The sequence below is a fragment of the Silurus aristotelis genome, assembly GCF_946808225.1.
Source record: "Silurus aristotelis genome assembly, chromosome: 24".
Lineage (NCBI taxonomy): Eukaryota > Metazoa > Chordata > Actinopteri > Siluriformes > Siluridae > Silurus > Silurus aristotelis.
In genome coordinates, this window is record NC_139597.1 from 908,794 (window position 1) to 927,670 (window position 18,877).

Below are 18,877 nucleotides of genomic sequence, written 5' to 3' on the forward strand. Positions count from 1 at the left end.
CTGCCTGGTTGCCCAAACTCACCAGGCTCCGTCACTCACCAGGTTCACACATTTCCTACCCTTTACCAGGTTTCTCAACTTATCATCTGCCAAAACTCACCAGGCTCCTACACTCACAGAGTTCCTGCACTTGCTGGGTTTCTACACTCTCAGGGTGACAAAACTCACCATGCTTTTACGCTTGGCAAGTTCTTACACTTACCACGTTCCTACACTCACCGAGTTCCTGCACTTGTTGGTTCATACACTTGCTGGGTGCTAAAGCTTGCCAAGCTCCTACATTTACCAGGTTCCGTTACTTGCCAGGTTCCTCAACTCTCCAGGATCCTAAACTTGTCTGATGATTACATTCGGATGAGACACATAATATAAAACAATGCCAAGGCCAGAAACCTGCTGAGTTTTTTAGTGTGAATGTGAGAAATACAAATTTATTTTTAATAAATACGCTAAAGAAACCGCTGCTTTTTAGAGGTTCCATCTACCACCTAAACAGCCTTGAGGAACTTTTCATAGTGTAGCTACCAGTGGCGGGCCGAGTATTTGGTACCTGGGCCTTCAGTGAGGACGTACTCGACTTAATCCACCTCTTAATACACCACTATCACTTCACAATTATAGAAACCATCAATACAATACAAAAACACAATATAACAACACGTCTATTACAGTGAGACGTTTCACATCTGGAGGTGAAAACCATTTTACTAAAACAACAAACCCAGTTACACTCCAAACCTCCACACTACAACCACAACTGTGCACCTACAACATCTGGAGCAGTTCACAATCAATATTTGTCTAATAACATGACAAAAACATAAAAATGTAAATAAAACACAACCTACTCACCAGAGATGCAGACTTATAATGTGCAGCGCCCCCCAGAGGCTGTAATCCAGTGGTACGGCTCGTATTCACTGGTCTGGAAGTGGAGAACAAACTCTTTCTCGGGCTGAGACAGGCTAGCTAGCTTCAGGGTTGGACGACCTCCTCACAGAGCTACACACGTGTTTTACCAATCGAACTCGGCTGTAACAGTTTCCCTCTGAACAACCAATCAGAGGACGGAACAATGCTGACGCTATTCTGGGCCAGTGATCTGCCCTGTGAGGAGAATCTGAAATCTGATTGGATAAAGAAACAGAGCTGTTGGTAATATTCTCGATGGTAAAAGTCCAGCAGTACTGATTCTGAAGGTTCTGGGGAGATTAGATTCACATGGCAAAACATAGAGGCTGAAATCTGATTGGACAAAAAATCTACCATCCACATCCACGTACTGAAGCAGTGCAGCCGAGAGAAACACTACGAGATGAAGAGAAGAAACTGATGGAAGAAATTCATACAATTTCATGGAACAAATATTAGAGTTTAGGTTGTAAATGTGGGTCAGAGCTTCTGATAGTGTTTAGACCAGCAGAGAAGATTTACTGACCCTGACCACCCCCACTGGTAGCTACTATAGCAAAGGATGGGTTTGTGTACGAAGGCTCAGTGTGTGTGTGTGTGTGTGTGCGTGCGTGTGTGTGTGTGTGTGTGTGTGTGTGTGTGTGTTTACGGTGTGTGTGTGTGTGTGTGTGTGTGTGTGTGTGTGTGGTCAGTGATGCAGATGGAGGCTAAATCTCTAAGAGCAGAAGATTACTGAAGCTAATCTGAGGCGAGTCAGTGAGCCACAGGAGCACAGCAGCAGACACTACTGACCCGAGGCCAGCTGTTAGCACATCACACTGCTTCCCATCACATCTGGCTGCATGTTCCAGCTGTGTTTCTCAACATTTACATTTGTGTCTGATTACAGATGTGTTAGCCTTCGGCATTACACACACAGCATCACACTACAATTCAATACACACAATACACTACAGTTAAAACACACACAACACACTACAGGTTAACACACACACACACACACACACACACACACACACACACACACACACACACACACAACACACTACAGGTTAATACACACACACACACACACACACAACACACTACAGGTTAATACACACACACACACACACACACACACACACAACACACTACAGGTTAATACACACACACACACACACACACACACACACACACACACACAACACACTACAGGTTAATACACACACACACACACACACACACACACAACACACTACAGGTTAATACACACACACACACACACACAACACACTACAGGTTAATACACACACACACACACACACACACACACACACACACACACACACACACACACCACAACACACTACAGGTTAATACACACACACACACACACACAACACACTACAGGTTAATACACACACACACACACACACACACAACACACTACAGGTTAATACACACACACACACACACACACACACAACACACTACAGGTTAATACACACCCACACACACACACACACACACACACACACACACACACACACAACACACTACAGGTTAATACACACACACACACACACACACACAACACACTACAGGTTAATACACACACACACACACACAACACAACACACTACAGGTTATTACACACACACACACAACACACTACAGGTTAATACACACACACACACACACACACAACACACTACAGGTTAATACACACACACACACACACACACACACACACAACACACTACAGGTTAATACACACACACACACACACACACACACACACACACACAACACACTACAGGTTAATACACACACACACACACACACACAACACACTACAGGTTAATACACACACACACACACACACAACACACTACAGGTTAATACACACACACACACACACACACACACACACACACACACACACCACAACACACTACAGGTTAATACACACACACACACACACACAACACACTACAGGTTAATACACACACACACACACACACACACAACACACTACAGGTTAATACACACACACACACACACACACACAACACACTACAGGTTAATACACACCCACACACACACTCACACACACACACACACACACACACAACACACTACAGGTTAATACACACACACACACACACACACACAACACACTACAGGTTAATACACACACACACACACACAACACAACACACTACAGGTTATTACACACACACACACAACACACTACAGGTTAATACACACACACACACACACACACAACACACTACAGGTTAATACACACACACACACACACACACACACACACAACACACTACAGGTTAATACACACACACACACACACACACACACACACACACACACAACACACTACAGGTTAATACACACACACACACACACACACACAACACACTACAGTTAAAACACACACAAAAAATTCTTTGTTATTGTATTTCAGTAGATTTTTCTGGTATCATTTTTTTTACTTCACTATTTATTTGTATTTTTTTTAATTTTCCTCATTAAATTGTCACACAAATATCTGTACTTTCTACTTCTTACATTTTTAAAACCGTAATTCACGTAATTTAAACCACCATTATTACTTTAAATCATTTAAAATATCAGGTGGTGGAGAAGAGGTGGAGGAGATTAGGTGGTGGAGAAGAGGTGGAGGAGATCAGGTGGTGGAGAAGAAGTGGAGGAGATGATTAGGTGGAGAAGAGGTGGAGGAGATCAGGTGTTGGAGAAGAGGTGGAGGAGATCAGGTGGTGGAGAAGAGGTGGAGGAGATCAGGTGGTGGAGAAGAGGTGGAGGAGATCATGTGGTGGAGAAGAGGTGGAGGAGATGATTAGGTGGAGAAGAGGTGGAGGAGATCAGGTGTTGGAGAAGAGGTGGAGGAGATCAGGTGGTGGAGAAGAAGTGGAGGAGATGATTAGGTGGAGAAGAGGTGGAGGAGATCAGGTGGTGGAGAAGAGGTGGAGGAGATCAGGTGGTGGAGAAGAGGTGGAGGAGATCATGTGGTGGAGAAGAGGTGGAGGAGATGATTAGGTGGAGAAGAGGTGGAGGAGATCAGGTGTTGGAGAAGAGGTGGAGGAGATCAGGTGGTGGAGAAGAAGTGGAGGAGATGATTAGGTGGAGAAGAGGTGGAGGAGATCAGGTGGTGGAGAAGAGGTGAAGGAGAGCAGGTGGTGGAGAAGAGGTGGAGGAGATCATGTGGTGGAGAAGAGGTGGAGGAGATGATTAGGTGGAGAAGAGGTGGAGGAGATCAGGTGGTGGAGAAGAGGTGGAGGAGATCAGGTGGTGGAGAAGAGGTGGAGGAGATCATGTGGTGGAGAAGAGGTGGAGGAGATGATTAGGTGGAGAAGAGGTGGAGGAGATCAGGTGTTGGAGAAGAGGTGGAGGAGATCAGGTGGTGGAGAAGAGGTGGAGGAGATCATGTGGTGGAGAAGAGGTGGAGGAGATGATTAGGTGGAGAAGAGGTGGAGGAGATCAGGTGTTGGAGAAGAGGTGGAGAGCTCCACTCCACTGTAATGAATCGTTTTGTTGTGCTTGGTTGACGTGAACACAAGATGTGAGCGATCGTTTCTCTGATAAACTTGTTTCTTCTGGAAGAAGCTCAAGCTGCTTTCAGAAGATGGCAGTCACACACCAGCTGTCTGAGAGGAGCAGCAGTGTAAGAAACAAAACCAGCCACAAGTTGATCCTACAGCACAGGTCTGAGATCTCATACAGCAGAACCTCGGAGAACATCAGAACAACGTGTACGGATCAGCATTATTATTATTATTATTATTATTATTATTATTATTATTATTATTGTGATGGTGATGATGATGATGATAATGTTGATGGTGGTGATGAAAATGGTAATGATGACGATGATGATGATGATAATGATGATGATGATGATGATGATGAGTCTAGCAGGCGATTCTGTCCCACTTTTTCAGGCACATTGCTAGAAGCTTGTGCCAAATGAATGAATGTGAATGTAATAAATAGCAGACGTCATGTTGATGCCTCCTGCAAACAAACACTGAAATAAATCCCAGTAATGAAATTGGCATAAATCTGTTGGACACGTCGTCCCTCAGAGCGATGCACTTGAAAGGTGGACTATTTTCAGCCCCCTTCCGCCCCCTCGCTGAGCCGTGTTGTTTCAGTTCCTGCGCTGAGAAGCGTTCGAGCTCCGTCTGAATTACACCAGGGTTTCAATGAGAGTTGCCTAGTAACATGGATCATACATGAAGTTAGATACTCCGCTTCTTTTTTTATTTATCTTCTCTCTTCTCCTTTCATGTGCCATCTGTCACCATTCACCAAATTTCTGTCTTTTTTATTCTGCTCTTTCCTGAAAGGTCGTGTTTTTCTTTCTGCTGCGTGAATAGATCGTAAGCGTGAATCACGCGCCGTGCTGCTGGTGTTTACGTTGCCGATCGCGTGCCGGAAGGAAAGGCGGATCAGAACCCCTAAACCAGATGTTTCTGGGCTCTGTCTCATAGACTCACTCATGAGGTGCAGTGGAACATCTCCCTGCCTTTAGAAACAAAGAGACTTTTTATCAGTTACACCATTACTAACAACGTATTCGTGTGTTTTTGATTTTGTGATAAAGGACTTTAGAAGTCTTCAGCTTGACCTGTAGAAACCCTGAAAAGTGAACGCTGTGACTCTTCATGCATCTGTTTTAGCGCGAGTCGGTGTGGATTTCCCAGCATGCAACGAGTGACAAAACATTTTTCCACTTGTCATACATGAAGAGTAGTGAGGAGTTAGTGTACGTTATATCCCAGTGATGTTCAGAAGCTGGAGTCAGAGCCCAGAGTCAGCCATGATACACTGCCCCTGGAGCGCAGAGGGTTAGGGGCCTCACTCAGGGGCCCCAAGCGTGTCAGCTTTGTGATGCCAGGTCTTAAACCCCAGACCTTCTGATCAGTAACCCAGAGCCTTTAACACTGAGCTCCTAACCCTAAAATGTATAACTTATTAATACTGCAGAGTTCTTGGAGATTTTTCTTTATGATACTCTTCAAGAAGATATAAAGTTTCTTGTATTCTGATTATTTGGGCAAAAGGTGTGACGTGGCCCTTGGATTATTACTCATATAAATTACAGTGAGTTTACCAAAAGTTTGTGGACACTGGGGTGCAGTCTGGGTTCACTTTCATCCCAAAGCTGTTAATAGCTCCATAGCAGGAGATCTTCCATTCCAACCCACGTGGAACTGGCTTTGTGCACAGGGGCAATTTCAAGCTCAAGTGAAGGCAACATTTTATGCCTCAGCATACAAAGACGCAATTGGGTGTCTCAGTTTGGAGAAGAAACATATATTTGTCTGGAAAAGTCTGGAAAAGTCAGATCTCTCAATACTTTTAAACGAATTGAGCACATGGTTGTGTGGAGCCCTGTTCAGTTGGGATTAGTTTTGAAGGTAACGATGAGGAAACTTATTACAACCAGCAGTAAAAATAATCCCATTCTAACACTGACACTGACATGTTGGTAGAGAATTGTGTTATATCCTGAATTTAAAAGAGGTTTTCACTTTTTCCTCAGTGTACAGATGCTCCAGGAAGTGCTCACACCCTCGATCATCTCCAACTAAAACCACCAGGTTCATCAGGGCGTAGCAGAGAAGCTCCGCGTCCACCAGGTTTGGGTGAGTTAGTAAATTGCTAACACATGCACATCTTGTATAACATTCATGATAATGTGACTTACTGATACCCTCCTGCCACACCCCTGAAGACACTGTGTTCGTATAGGTGTGTGTGTGTGTGTGTGTGTGTGTGTGTGTGTGTGTGTGTTACATATGGAATTTGTTGTATAGAGAACACAGGATCATTTCCATTTTTCCAATATCACATTCCTAAAACATTATTTCAAATACACAATAAAGAAAATCCGATCCTATCAGAATGCTACCTCAGTCCTAACTCCGCCCCTAATGCTAATATTGCCCAATCAGCTGACTTCTGAGGAAGTTGATGTGTTTTTACAGTAGGTACACGAGCATGTGGAGTATGTGTTGTGAGATTGTGAGATGTTTCTCCTTGAGGGAATTGTGGATAATAAATCTCCTAATTAACCTCTAACACTTGCTGTACACCTACTACACAATCATCTCCACCAACACGAGCGTCTGCTGAACCATCAGCGCTTGTTAGCGAGCTGGTGAAGAGTTCTGTCACTCACTGCACCCCTCTGCCTTTTAATGAGCTAAACGCAATCCAATTTACTGCAGTCCCCAACATTTACATTCTTACACCATGCAGGGACAAAACACAGCAATCCTCCAGGAACTCCTGATTTCTTCTGATTCAGAACAGTAGAGACTGATCCCTGCTCAGTGTCCCTGCTCAGTGTTCCTGCTCAGTGTTCCTGTTCAGTTTTCCTGCTCAGTGTCCCTGCTCAGTGTCCCTGCTCAGTGTCCCTGCTCAGTGTTCCTGCACAGTGTTCCTCCACAGTGTTCCTGTTCAGTGTTTCTGCTCAGTGTTTCTGCTTAGTGTTCCTGCACAGTGTTCCTGCACAGTGTTCCTGTTCAGTGTTTCTGCTCAGTGTTCCTGCACAGTGTTCCTGCTCAGTGTTTCTGCTCAGTGTTCCTGCACAGTGTTCCTGCACAGTGTTCCTGCACAGTGTTCCTGCTCAGTGTTCCTGCACAGTGTTCCTGCACAGTGTTCCTGTTCAGTGTTTCTGCTCGGTGTCCCTGCTCAGTGTTCCTGCACAGTGTTTCTGCTCAGTGTTTCTGCTCAGTGTTCCTGCACAGTGTTCCTGCTCAGTGTTTCTGCTCAGTGTTCCTGCTTAGATCTGGAGATCTGTGGTAGCTTAAGGATTAAAGCATTGGACTTTAGATCGGTGGTCTTGAGTTCAAATCCCAGCCCCACCCCGAGCAAAGCCCTCAACCCCGAAGCTGCTCAGTTGTATAAATGTGATAAATGTGTGTTGCTCTGGAGTATAATGCAAAGTTCTTCAAGTGGAGGTTGTGGGTGAGGAACCAGGTCACAATCAATCTGCACTGAACTGAGGAAATCTCTCCATTCTAGCAGGAATCACAGCGTCACCTTCTGCACATGCAGAGAAAATGTGCTGCTGTGACTTGCTAGTGTGAGCGTCAGGTTAGTGTTGGGACCGATCCCAGTCTACACTCAGACATAAGAACTTGTGAGTTAATGGAGAGTCGTGGGATTTGAACCCCCACAGCTCCAGACCACTCTCACACGTTCTGTAAACGTTTAATCACGTGCAGCTTTGAGAAAAGAGCCAATATAGAGATGTAGTGATTCCTCTTCAGCTAAACAGCGACCTGTCACTGCAGGCGTAATTACATCCCATCCCATAATATCATCCCTCTCTCCCTCTCTCTCTCTACCTCTCTCCCTCTCTCTCTCTACCTCTGTCTCTCTCTCTACCTCTCCCCCTCTCTCTCTCTACCTCTTTCTCTCCCCCATCCCTCTCTCCCTCTCTCTCTCTCTACCTCTCTCTCTCTCTCCCTCTCTCTCTCTCTCTCTCTCTCTCCCCCTCTCTCTCTCTCTCTCTCTCTCTCTCTCTATACCTCTCTCTCCCTATCTCTCTCCCTATCTCTCTCTCTCTCTCTCTCTCTCTCTCTCTCTCTCTCTCTCTACCTCTCTCTCTTTCCCTCTCCCCCTCTCCCTCTGCCTCTCTCTCTCTCTCCCTCTCTCTCTCTCTCCCCCCCCCCCCCCTCTCTCTCTCTCTCTCTCTCTCTCTCTCTCTCTCTATACCTCTCTCTCCCTATCTCTCTCTCTCTCTCTCTCTCTCTACCTCTCTCTCTTTCCCTCTCTCCCTCTCTCCCTCTCCCTCTCTCTCTCTCTCTCTCTCTCTCTCTCTTTCCCTCTCTCCCTCTCTCTCTCCCTCTCCCTCTCTCTCTCTCTCTCTCTCTCTCTCTCTCTCTCTCTGCTCAACATAATCAAGGCGTGAACACAGATTTCCATAGAGACGAGCTCGATGGGAATCAATTGAGTACAGTACGCACCTGGAGAAGCCAAATAATGCATTTTGATTGCGTGATTAGGGCCGTGTCTGATTCCTCGTGCTGTCATTCTCTCGTAATGGGCTCGTGGAGAGCGGCGACTGGATGAAGATTTAAATCTATCATGGGGCTCGACAGCAGAGCAGTAATACTCTCTGTAATGGAGTGTGCAGTTGCTATGGGGTGAAAGTGTGGACTGATGCGGTGGTTAGTGGAAATGCCAACACGGACCGCTTGCTGCAGATTAGTAACATTAGCTTGGTTTGGATTAAGAGCAGAGGCAGGACACGGCTCAGTGGAGGAGGTTTGATAGACCATCACAGCAGCACTAAGAACAACATGTGGCATTGAATCAGACTTTCAACATAATCCAACATTTTCAACAAATCCGTGTTTTTTTTTTTCGTTTTTTTTTCTTGTCTTTTTTACAGATTTTCAGATTTTTCATGAAAGGAGGTTTTTTACCTTCAGGGTTTTGGTATCTGTTTTGTGGTAGAGGTAATTGGTTAGGACCTGGCCATGAATACAATTAGATCGAATAAAAGATCTCTGGAGCAGATATTTCACATTTGTCAGTGTTCTTAGCTGGCACTTTCCTACGTTTTCAGGAACATTACAATGCCCCGTGTCCACAAGATGTAATACTCAATGTACTCTGTTTCCAGGGCCATATTTCCTCCAGGCCTGGTGTTCCCCATGGATCTCCTTTATTAGGGCCTGTATTTTCAGGAGTCCATGTTTCCAGAGCCTGCTCCTCCCAGAATTCATGATTTGGTCTCATATACCCAGAGCTCTAAATTCCCACAGGGTTCTATTCTTCCAAAGATCTCTAGGGATACATGGGGTTAAATTTCCAAAGCCTCAAATTTCCTGGGCTCTGAATTCTCTGAACCCTTTTATTCCCACAACCTTATTTCTCCAGGGTCTGATGTCCCAAGAGTTCTAGCTTTTCAGCACCTTGTGTTCCTAATACTTCATCTTCCTAGAGATTTGTTTTCCTTAACATTCCATAGGGTCTATTCCCAGAACCCTATTGGTACATGGTTTTAAATTTTCCAAGATGTTCCATTAGTAATTTATTTCAAAAATCTTGTATCCCGAACGACATAAATTCTCAGAGTTCAATGTTTCCATGTCTCTACATCTCCTTTTTACCAAGGCTTTAGATTCTCAGGGCTCTATTTTTGCACAACATTCTGTTTTCGAGGTGAACCCAAGGTTATTGTTCCCATCCCAGCCCCATGTTCCCATTTTCACAGGGTTCCATATTTTTGGGATTCAATGTTCCATTGGTTTTTATCTCCAGCACTTTGTATCCTAAGGGTTACAGGTTACCACGGCTTCAAAGTCGCAGAGTTTCATATTTCTTGGATTTCTTGATTTATTTTGTTCTAAGGAAGCCTTTATATTTAATGCTCTATATTTCTGAAACCTATATATTTCCAAGGTCACATAATATCCTGTATTCTCTGTATTCAGGGCCTCATGTTTTCACTGCTCTAGAATCTCAGTAATGAAGGCCATGTGCTGCAAATGCTATGAGTTTCTGATATTCTTTATTCTGTGTAGGTTCCCAAGCCATTTCTAGTGATTTGAACTTTCACAGTCCGGAATTTTCATACTCTTACATGCTCCTATATTTTCCCAGGTGAAATGTTGTGTAATGTTGTGTGGTGTTGTGTAAGGTTGTGTGATGTGTGGCATTTGTGGTGTTGTTTTGTAATGTTGTGTGGTGTTGTGTAAGGTTGTGTGATGTGTGGCATTTGTGGTGTTGTTTTGTAATGTTGTGTGGTGTTGTGTGATGTGTAATGTTGTGTGGTGTTGTGTAATGTTGTGTGGTGTTGTGTAATGTTGTGTGGCGTTGTGTGGTGTGGTGTTGTGTAATGTTGTGTGGCGTTGTGTGGTGTGTTTTGTTGTGTAATGTTGTGTGGTGTTGTGATGTTGTGTAATGTGTAATGTTGTGTGGCGTTGTGTGGTGTGTTTTGTTGTGTAATGTTGTGTGGTGTTGTGTAATGTTGTGTGGCGTTGTGTGGTGTGGTGTTGTGTAATGTTGTGTGGCGTTGTGTGGTGTGTTTTGTTGTGTAATGTTGTGTGGTGTTGTGATGTTGTGTAATGTGTAATGTTGTGTGGTGTTGTGTAATGTTGTGTGGTGTTGTGATGTTGTGTAATGTGTAATGTTGTGTGGCGTTGTGTGGTGTGTTTTGTTGTGTAATGTTGTATGGTGTTGTGTAATGTTGTGTGGCGTTGTGTGGTGTGGTGTTGTGTAATGTTGTGTGGCGTTGTGTGGTGTGTTTTGTTGTGTAATGTTGTGTGGTGTTGTGATGTTGTGTAATGTGTAATGTTGTGTGGTGTTGTGTAATGTTGTGTGGCGTTGTGTGGTGTGGTGTTGTGTAATGTTGTGTGGCGTTGTGTGGTGTGTTTTGTTGTGTAATGTTGTGTGGTGTTGTGATGTGTAATGTGTAATGTTGTGTGGTGTTGTGTAATGTTGTGTGGTGTGTGGTGTTGTGTAATGTTGTGTGGTGTTGTGTAATGTTAAATAATTAAATTGTAATTTTCTCAGACGAATAAAACTCACACTTTATTTGGGGTCTTGTGAAGAAGCAGTGTTTCTGTAATTCAGGGTCTCACTCGGGGTCTTTGGGCGGAGCTGAGCAGAAGCTTCACTTTAGACCAGAATATTTGCTAAATGTTATGTAATAGCAGTGTAGTGAAGGTGATGAAATATACTGAAACCTGCCACAGCAGCTCAACAGCAGGAGAATTTCCCAGCCATAAAATTGAGAAAATATTTTCTCTGCTGTTTTTGAGGTTAAAAGTCTTTCTGTTAATAATGAGAGTTTCTGAAATACATAATTACACCCTGAGACTCGGACCGCCAAGTCGAAGTCGTGATGAATTTACGGCCGGATTTGTAACCGAAGGTGTCTGGTGAGATTTGTGTGAAAAGATCCGACTCAGTGCCTTCATTCGTGATGGTACCTGGAGGAGAAACAGCTGCTTTCCTGATGATCCTCTGTAGGTTTGTTATTCCACCTTAGCATGCTCAGATCAATCAGAGCACTGTGTCGAGCTCCATCTGCTCCTGTCTCAGAATTACAAACAAATCCAAACCTGGAATATTCATTCACTCCAAACACTCGTTTCTCTCAATGATGCAACTGCTTAAGTCTGTAAAAACACTAGTGAGACCCTGAGGAGCAGAACAATCAGTTTTAATGAACTAAAAACTTTTACACAAAAAGAAACAATTCAAATATAAATAAATACAATGAAATAAAAGAAAAGTCTATAGATGTTATTATAGAGCTCTTTAGGTCTTTGTGCACCACTGATACGTATGTTTATGAACTCACACTTCACTGCTCACTTCTTGATCGTGAGTTCTCTTGCTCATGTCGCTGTCGTCTCTGCTGTTGGATTCTGCTCAGGTTTCATGTTTCTTGGTGTTTAAGTCCAACTCGTAAGTTTTCAACTCGAATTTACTTCTGCCTTTCAAAACAACTCAATTCTGTTGATATTTATCAAATATTAATTTAGATGTTTTTGTCTAGAAGTTTATTCATTGCCTTCTTATTTAATAGTGGGAGCTCAGTGGTTAAGACTCTGGGTTATTGATCAGGACGGCTCCCACTCTTGGGCCCCCGAGCAAGGCCCCTAACCCCCAGCTTTATTCAGCTATTTCATTCTATTCTAAAATATAACGAGAGATTTTTAGTAACTGTTTGCTGATTATTGTTACTGAAGTTCATTCACGGAGACGGTCTGTGTTTATTTATTTATTTAGTTCATTTGTTGGTTTTTCCATCTTGTATTTTCGACACGTTAACTTGAATCTTATTTGTAAGAAATCTCCACTGTGGTGATGCGAGTTGAAGAGCCCCTGTGCAGTGGATAATGTTGTGTATAAGGATTGTGTCTACGAAGGTTTTAGAAATATGAAATATTTCAAATATACTAAAGTAAACAAACTTTGCCTGCTTTTACAGAAGGTCAGATGTTCCTCGTGTCTCATCTCCTACGACAGCTGTTACTCAGTGGTTAACATGTTGGGCTTTGGATCAGAAGGTCATGAGTTTAAATCCAATCACCAACAAGCTGTCACTGCTGGGCCCCTGGGTAAGGCCCTTAACCCCTTAACTGCTCAGTGGAAAAAATTAGATAATTGTAAGTCACTGAGGATAAAAGCATCTGCCAAATGCCAACCATGTAAATGAAGCATGTGATCAGACAACACTCTGATGGATTTGGTCCAGACATGTGGAGTTCATGCAGCTTGAGTTAAAAACTCCACAAAAAGGGAAATATTGAATTTTAAAAGACTGAAAGTCCGTGTTATATTAGTGAATGAAAATTATAATAATAATAATTAATTAGGTGATAATCTGAAATAGAGCTCCTTATGTAAATCTATACAAACCCTGGATTCCCCCTGGGGTTCCTCTGGGGTTCCCCTGGGGTTCCTGTGTTTCTCCGAGTCAGGGCCCTGGCTGAGATGGAGGTCTGCTGGAAACTCTACACACAGAAAGCCATGGCTAGTTTGTGAGCATTTATGGCGTATACAGCAATGACATTTAGCTGGTGTTAGCGTGGTGAATGCAGACTCGGTAATCTGTCTGTACACATCTGCACCAAGTTGTCCTGCTGTCAGATGTCACCCTGTTAATATGGACGGCGGAACGCTTTCCAGACGGAGCGTTCCTCCGCGTTTGGCTGCGATTCTTTCCCTCTTTTACGTGTAGAGTCCTGATTATCACTACGTTGTTGATGTTGAGGGAAAAGAGGTTGTGATTGACAGCTTGGCTGGAGCTGAACAGTTCCTCTTCCTCCTCCACCTATCTGAGTGCACACAGCCCCAAAGAGAGGGAGAGAGGGGGGGAGGGAGAGGGGGAGGGAGAGGGGGGAAGAAACAGACGACAACAAAATAACAATGGTGTGGATCGCATTTAATTATCCTCCTCCCTTCAGTAGACTTCCAAGCAGAACTGATGTCTTGAATTTAATTTCCGTCACTAAAACAATGGCGTTTTTGGCACATTGTTAATAAGCGCAACCTGTTTTCACGTCGAGGCGACAAAGAAAAGGCCATTTGACTCAGGAAAAGTAATTATGCTGCACTGGCAGACCGGCGGACGATACGAGAACAAAAGCGCAGCTTCTGAATTCAGCACAGCATTCCACAATGAGAATTCTTCATCAGCATGGCGGGAAGATGAGAATTAGTGTGTTCACACACACACACACACACACACACACACACACACACACACACACACACACACCATGGCATGTTTCTGCAGGTACAACCAATGCCAGAACTTTTGAAATTGTGATTACATCTCATTATCTTTGGAAACAGCATCACATCGAGCTTTGTACAGAAATGAAAATGTTTCTCACCTGGTTGTGCAAAAATTTCCATTTTCAGCGTCTGAGAAAACACCTCGCTGTGTGGGAATACTGCTGCAGCCTTCACAAGCACACAAATCAGAACTGGCAGCTTGGAGATGCCAACCTTTCCATGCCAAATTCATATCTTCACAGTTCTGGAATCAATCGGCCTGTAACGTTCAGACTGGCTCCGAGCACCCCACCATAGTGTGTGTGTGTGTGTGTGTGTGTGTGTGTGTGTGTGTGTGTGTGTGTGTGTGTGTGTGTGTGGGCACAATGTAATTGTAAGATAAGATTCTGAAGATGGGCTTTAAGAATTTTCCGCGTTAATGAAAGTCTGAGGCGATACGTGTGAGCAGCGGATATTACAGCGGCGTTCTGCTCCCATTGTCCAACACACCAGTGCTTTATTGAAGAGATGTGAACTAGCTTTATCACGTTATTAAGGGTTGTGTGTCTGCTCGGCGGGTTTGTGTTGTTGGAGTGTTTCAGTAGCTGCAGACAGGAGACGGAGTGTGACTGAGGAAATAAACAAGATTCACCTTCTTTAAATAAGAAGCTTTAAGAGGTTTTTCCACACGGTTGTATCTGCAGTCATAAACATTCCGCTTACGCTATGTCATGTCCACAAGGTGGCGCCTTCACAATTAAATGTTAATTTATTTCGGTTATTTTTTTGTTTGTTTAACTTGTTTATTTTTATAATTCAACAATTTTTATAATGTGTAGATTCTGACTGGTAGACTAAATAAGTTTTTGATTTTCCAAGATTTATGTGATATCACAAGTTTGGGTTATATTAATACGTATCCCATCATACTTACAGGTCACTTCCTGTTCACCTCATGCGAGAAAAAGCCATGATGAGCATTAAAAGCTGCAACGCTTATTGTAAAGTACGATGTGTTCAATGAAATATAAGTTTGTGCAAGAAGTTGTATGGCAAAGTGGTATGTAGGTTTATTTCCTGTTTTATGTCTAAATTTAATGTTGTATCTTCCTTTGTAACTGAATGTATTTGTGTAAATGTATCCTTTTTTTTTACGCATTTTTACGCAAGTATGTCAGTGGTCCGGCCAAGAGAGCTATCAAAGGGCATTTCATGGTGGGAACAGAAGCCGCTTATATTGCTGCTTGAAACACACTCGACGACCGATTCGGAAATCTATTCCTAGTTGGCAAGTCATATCGTGACAAGATACAGTCATGGCATAAGATCGCTAGCAAAGACACTAAAGATCTCCGTGAGTTTGTCGATTTCCTAAACAGTGTTGAATCAGCCATGCCTTATGTTCAAGGTTTACAAGTTCTGAATGATTGTGTCCAGAATGTTGTGGCCAAATTGTGGCCAAATTACCAGAGTGGTTAAGTTCTTGTTGGAACATTGTCAAGCAAGTTGTTGAATCATCTTACAAACTCAAGTCTGAAATTCACTTTGTGTGTAGGAACAAGGTTAAGGAAATCACTTCTACGGATATTCTCAAAGTTCCGGATGCCTCCTGGACGCCTTCCTGGGAAGGTGTTCCGGCCGCGTCCCACTGGGAGGAGAAGGAAGACCTAGGACACGCTGGAGAGACTATGTCTCCCGGCTGGCCTGGGAACGCCTTGGTGTCCCCCCGGAAGAGCTGGAAGAAGTGGCTAGGGAGAGGGAAGTCTGGGCATCTTTGCTTAAACTGCTGCCCCCGCGACCCGGCCTCGGATAAGCGGGAGAAGATGGATGGATGGATGGATGGATGGATATTCTCAAAGTCTTTGAGTCGGATTTTGCTGAAAGGAATAAGCAAGAGTTCTCTGTGTCACAAGACCTGCAGTTTTTAGAGAGAGTTAAACAAAGGCATTAAGGAAAATCAAGATGGACACTGCAAGGTGCTATTTCTGTTTAAGGGTGAGAGCCCAAATCTGCCAAACAACAAGGCTTGTGCAGAATATCGACAATTCCTAGAGGAACGTCTGAGGAAGGATGAGCAATATTACAGAGACTACCTAGCTTTCATGACGGAGATGATAACCAGAGGCGACACGGAAAAGTTTCCTGAGGTGGAAATGAGCAATCAGCAGCAATGGTATATACCTCATCATGGGGTTTACAACCCACAGAAGCCAGGCAAGATCCGCATCATATTTTATTGCTCAGCAAGATTTCAGAGTACTTATCTTAATGACCATTTACTGAAAGGGCCTGATCTTACAAATACCCTTATTGGAGGCTTGTGTCGTTTTTGGGAAATGGCAGGTGGCCATAATGTATATTTATCCTTTTATTCAGTTTTATAGTGTTGATGTCGGTGTTGATGTCCCTGTCGATGTTGGTATTGAAGTCAAGTGTAATAAACATCAGTAAAAGAACCTTGGCCTTCGGATTGTGACTAAGGGCGGCATAACGGTTACTAATCAACCCCAATACAACCCCAACCCCAGTTCATCAACCCCAATACAGCCCCAACCCCAGTTCATCAACCCCAATACAGCCCCAACCCCAGTTCATCAACCCCAATAAAACCCCAACCCCAGTTCATCAACCCCAATACAGCCCCAACCCCAGTTCATCAACCCCAATAAAACCCCAACCCCAGTTCATCAACCCCAATACAGCCCCAACCCCAGTTCATCAACCCCAATAAAACCCCAACCCCAGTTCATCAAACCCAATACAGCCCCAACCCCAGTTCATCAAACCCAATAAAACCCCAACCCCAGTTCATCAAACCCAATACAGCCCCAACCCCAGTTCATCAACCCCAATAAAACCCCAACCCCAGTTCATCAAACCCAATACAGCCCCAACCCCAGTTCATCAGCCCCAATAAAACCCCAACCCCAGTTCATCAAACCCAATACAGCCCCAACCCCAGTTCATCAACCCCAACAACACCCCAACCCCAGTTCATCAACCCCAATAACACCCCAACCCCAGTTCATCAACCCCATTACAGCCCCAAACAGCAAAGAAAGCCACTAGAGGGCTTTGGATTAAGAGGGCAGAATTGTTTGCCCTCACCAGGTCAGGGACAAACTTACTTATAAAGAACATATCCACTTTTAATCACCACATTATCTGTGTAAAGCTGCTTTGAGACAATGTCCATTGTTAATCGCACTATACAAATAAAAATTAATTGAATTGAATTGTGGGCAATTGCTACTGGGACACAGGCCGGGGTCTGATCAACCCCAGCTGGGTTGCCTGGACGAGGGTGTCTGATGTTAAAAGGCCTGAAACACTCAATGACCCCAGGATACATCAATGATTTCTGATTTCTGGTTTCTGATGAAGTGGGCGGAGTCTAAGAGCCAGAACATCAAGATACAAACAAAATACAGCAATATAATATATTTATTATATATGTATAAATTATATATTATATATGCTGAGTCATTAAAAGTTAACTCTCATCACCACTTAGTCATGTTCACTGATATCTGGATCTTTGTAAGAAACTGGGAATTTACCGATTTCAGTTGATCTGTACCCCAGTGCAGGAAAACTCGCCTTATTCTGAGCTCCTTTGAGTAATTGAGCTCGGCACTGAACGGCCTCCTACAGCTCGTCCTTCCCACCTCACCAACGCTGCTTTGAAGTCTGCAGTAATTAACCCCCGTCTGAGAAGCTTCAACATTAACCTGGATGCTTGTTAAGACTGTTTTCACACATAATGAGCCTCAATCTTCCAGAGAAATGCTTTAAACATGTAAACATGACCGATAAGATCTCCTGACAGTGCTCAGGGTATCTCTATACAGTAGCACTGCAAAAAAACTTTCACACATTTTTAAGATTTAGAAACATGATCTGCCAACAGAACAAGACGAGTTCAAGCTAAATGAAAATGTCTAGAAAGATCTTTAGTGATATTTATCTTATTGTATCGTATAACAGGACATTAATGTAATTAATCCAATGATATTCAAGATTTTTTGTATTTGCTAAAATGTCAGTTATTGCAGAGAGGACAGAATGTGAACTGCTGGACACATGATCTAACTTCCTGTATAATCCCAACCCCGAAATCTTAACCTCTACCCTGAGGGAAGTGGGAGCTCAGTGTGAACGGCATTGGATTCTGAATTGGAAGGTCAAAAGTTCAAACCCCAGGACCACAGGATAAGGGCATCTGCAAAATACTATATATATAACAGCAAAGCACTAACTGTTCATTCTACTCCTGACCCTAATACCTAAACCTTAATCCTGACCCTAATACCTAAATCACTAATGCAATCCCCTGACCCTTAATTCTAACCCCTGATTATTTTCCTTCAGGGATGAAGTAAATTCTTTGTTAATGCACTTATCCAGAGTGAATAGGGATCAACTTATAAATAATAAACTTACAGGCACTGAACTTCTACATCCCAACTTTATAACCTCTTTATCTCTGTAAATCTGCTCTGGGACAATGTTCACTGTTTAATATGCCACATTAATAAAACTTAATGGAATTCAATCAAATTGAACAAAATGGATTTGAATTGATTGAATTAAACTGAACTAAAGTGAATTCAAGTGAAGTGAAGTGAAGTGAAGTGGAGTGAAGTGAAGTGAAGTGAAGTACACTGAGATGTCTTCATTCCATGGA

General features: G+C 43.3%; 1 protein-coding gene across 4 annotated transcripts in view; it reads left to right on the top strand.

Annotated features, from left to right (window-relative positions):
• The window catches only part of syt1a (synaptotagmin Ia), a 195,596-nt gene that overhangs the window by 36,865 nt on the left and 139,854 nt on the right, over window positions 1–18,877 (top strand). For 2 of the 4 annotated variants that reach the window (XM_083529050.1, XM_083529053.1), the window contains exon 2: window positions 6,482–6,618. The gene's annotated coding sequence lies outside the window, so the exon portion shown is untranslated. The remainder of the gene's footprint in view (window positions 1–6,481; window positions 6,619–18,877) is intronic. The other 2 variants (XM_083529049.1, XM_083529051.1) reach the window with 2 other exon arrangements.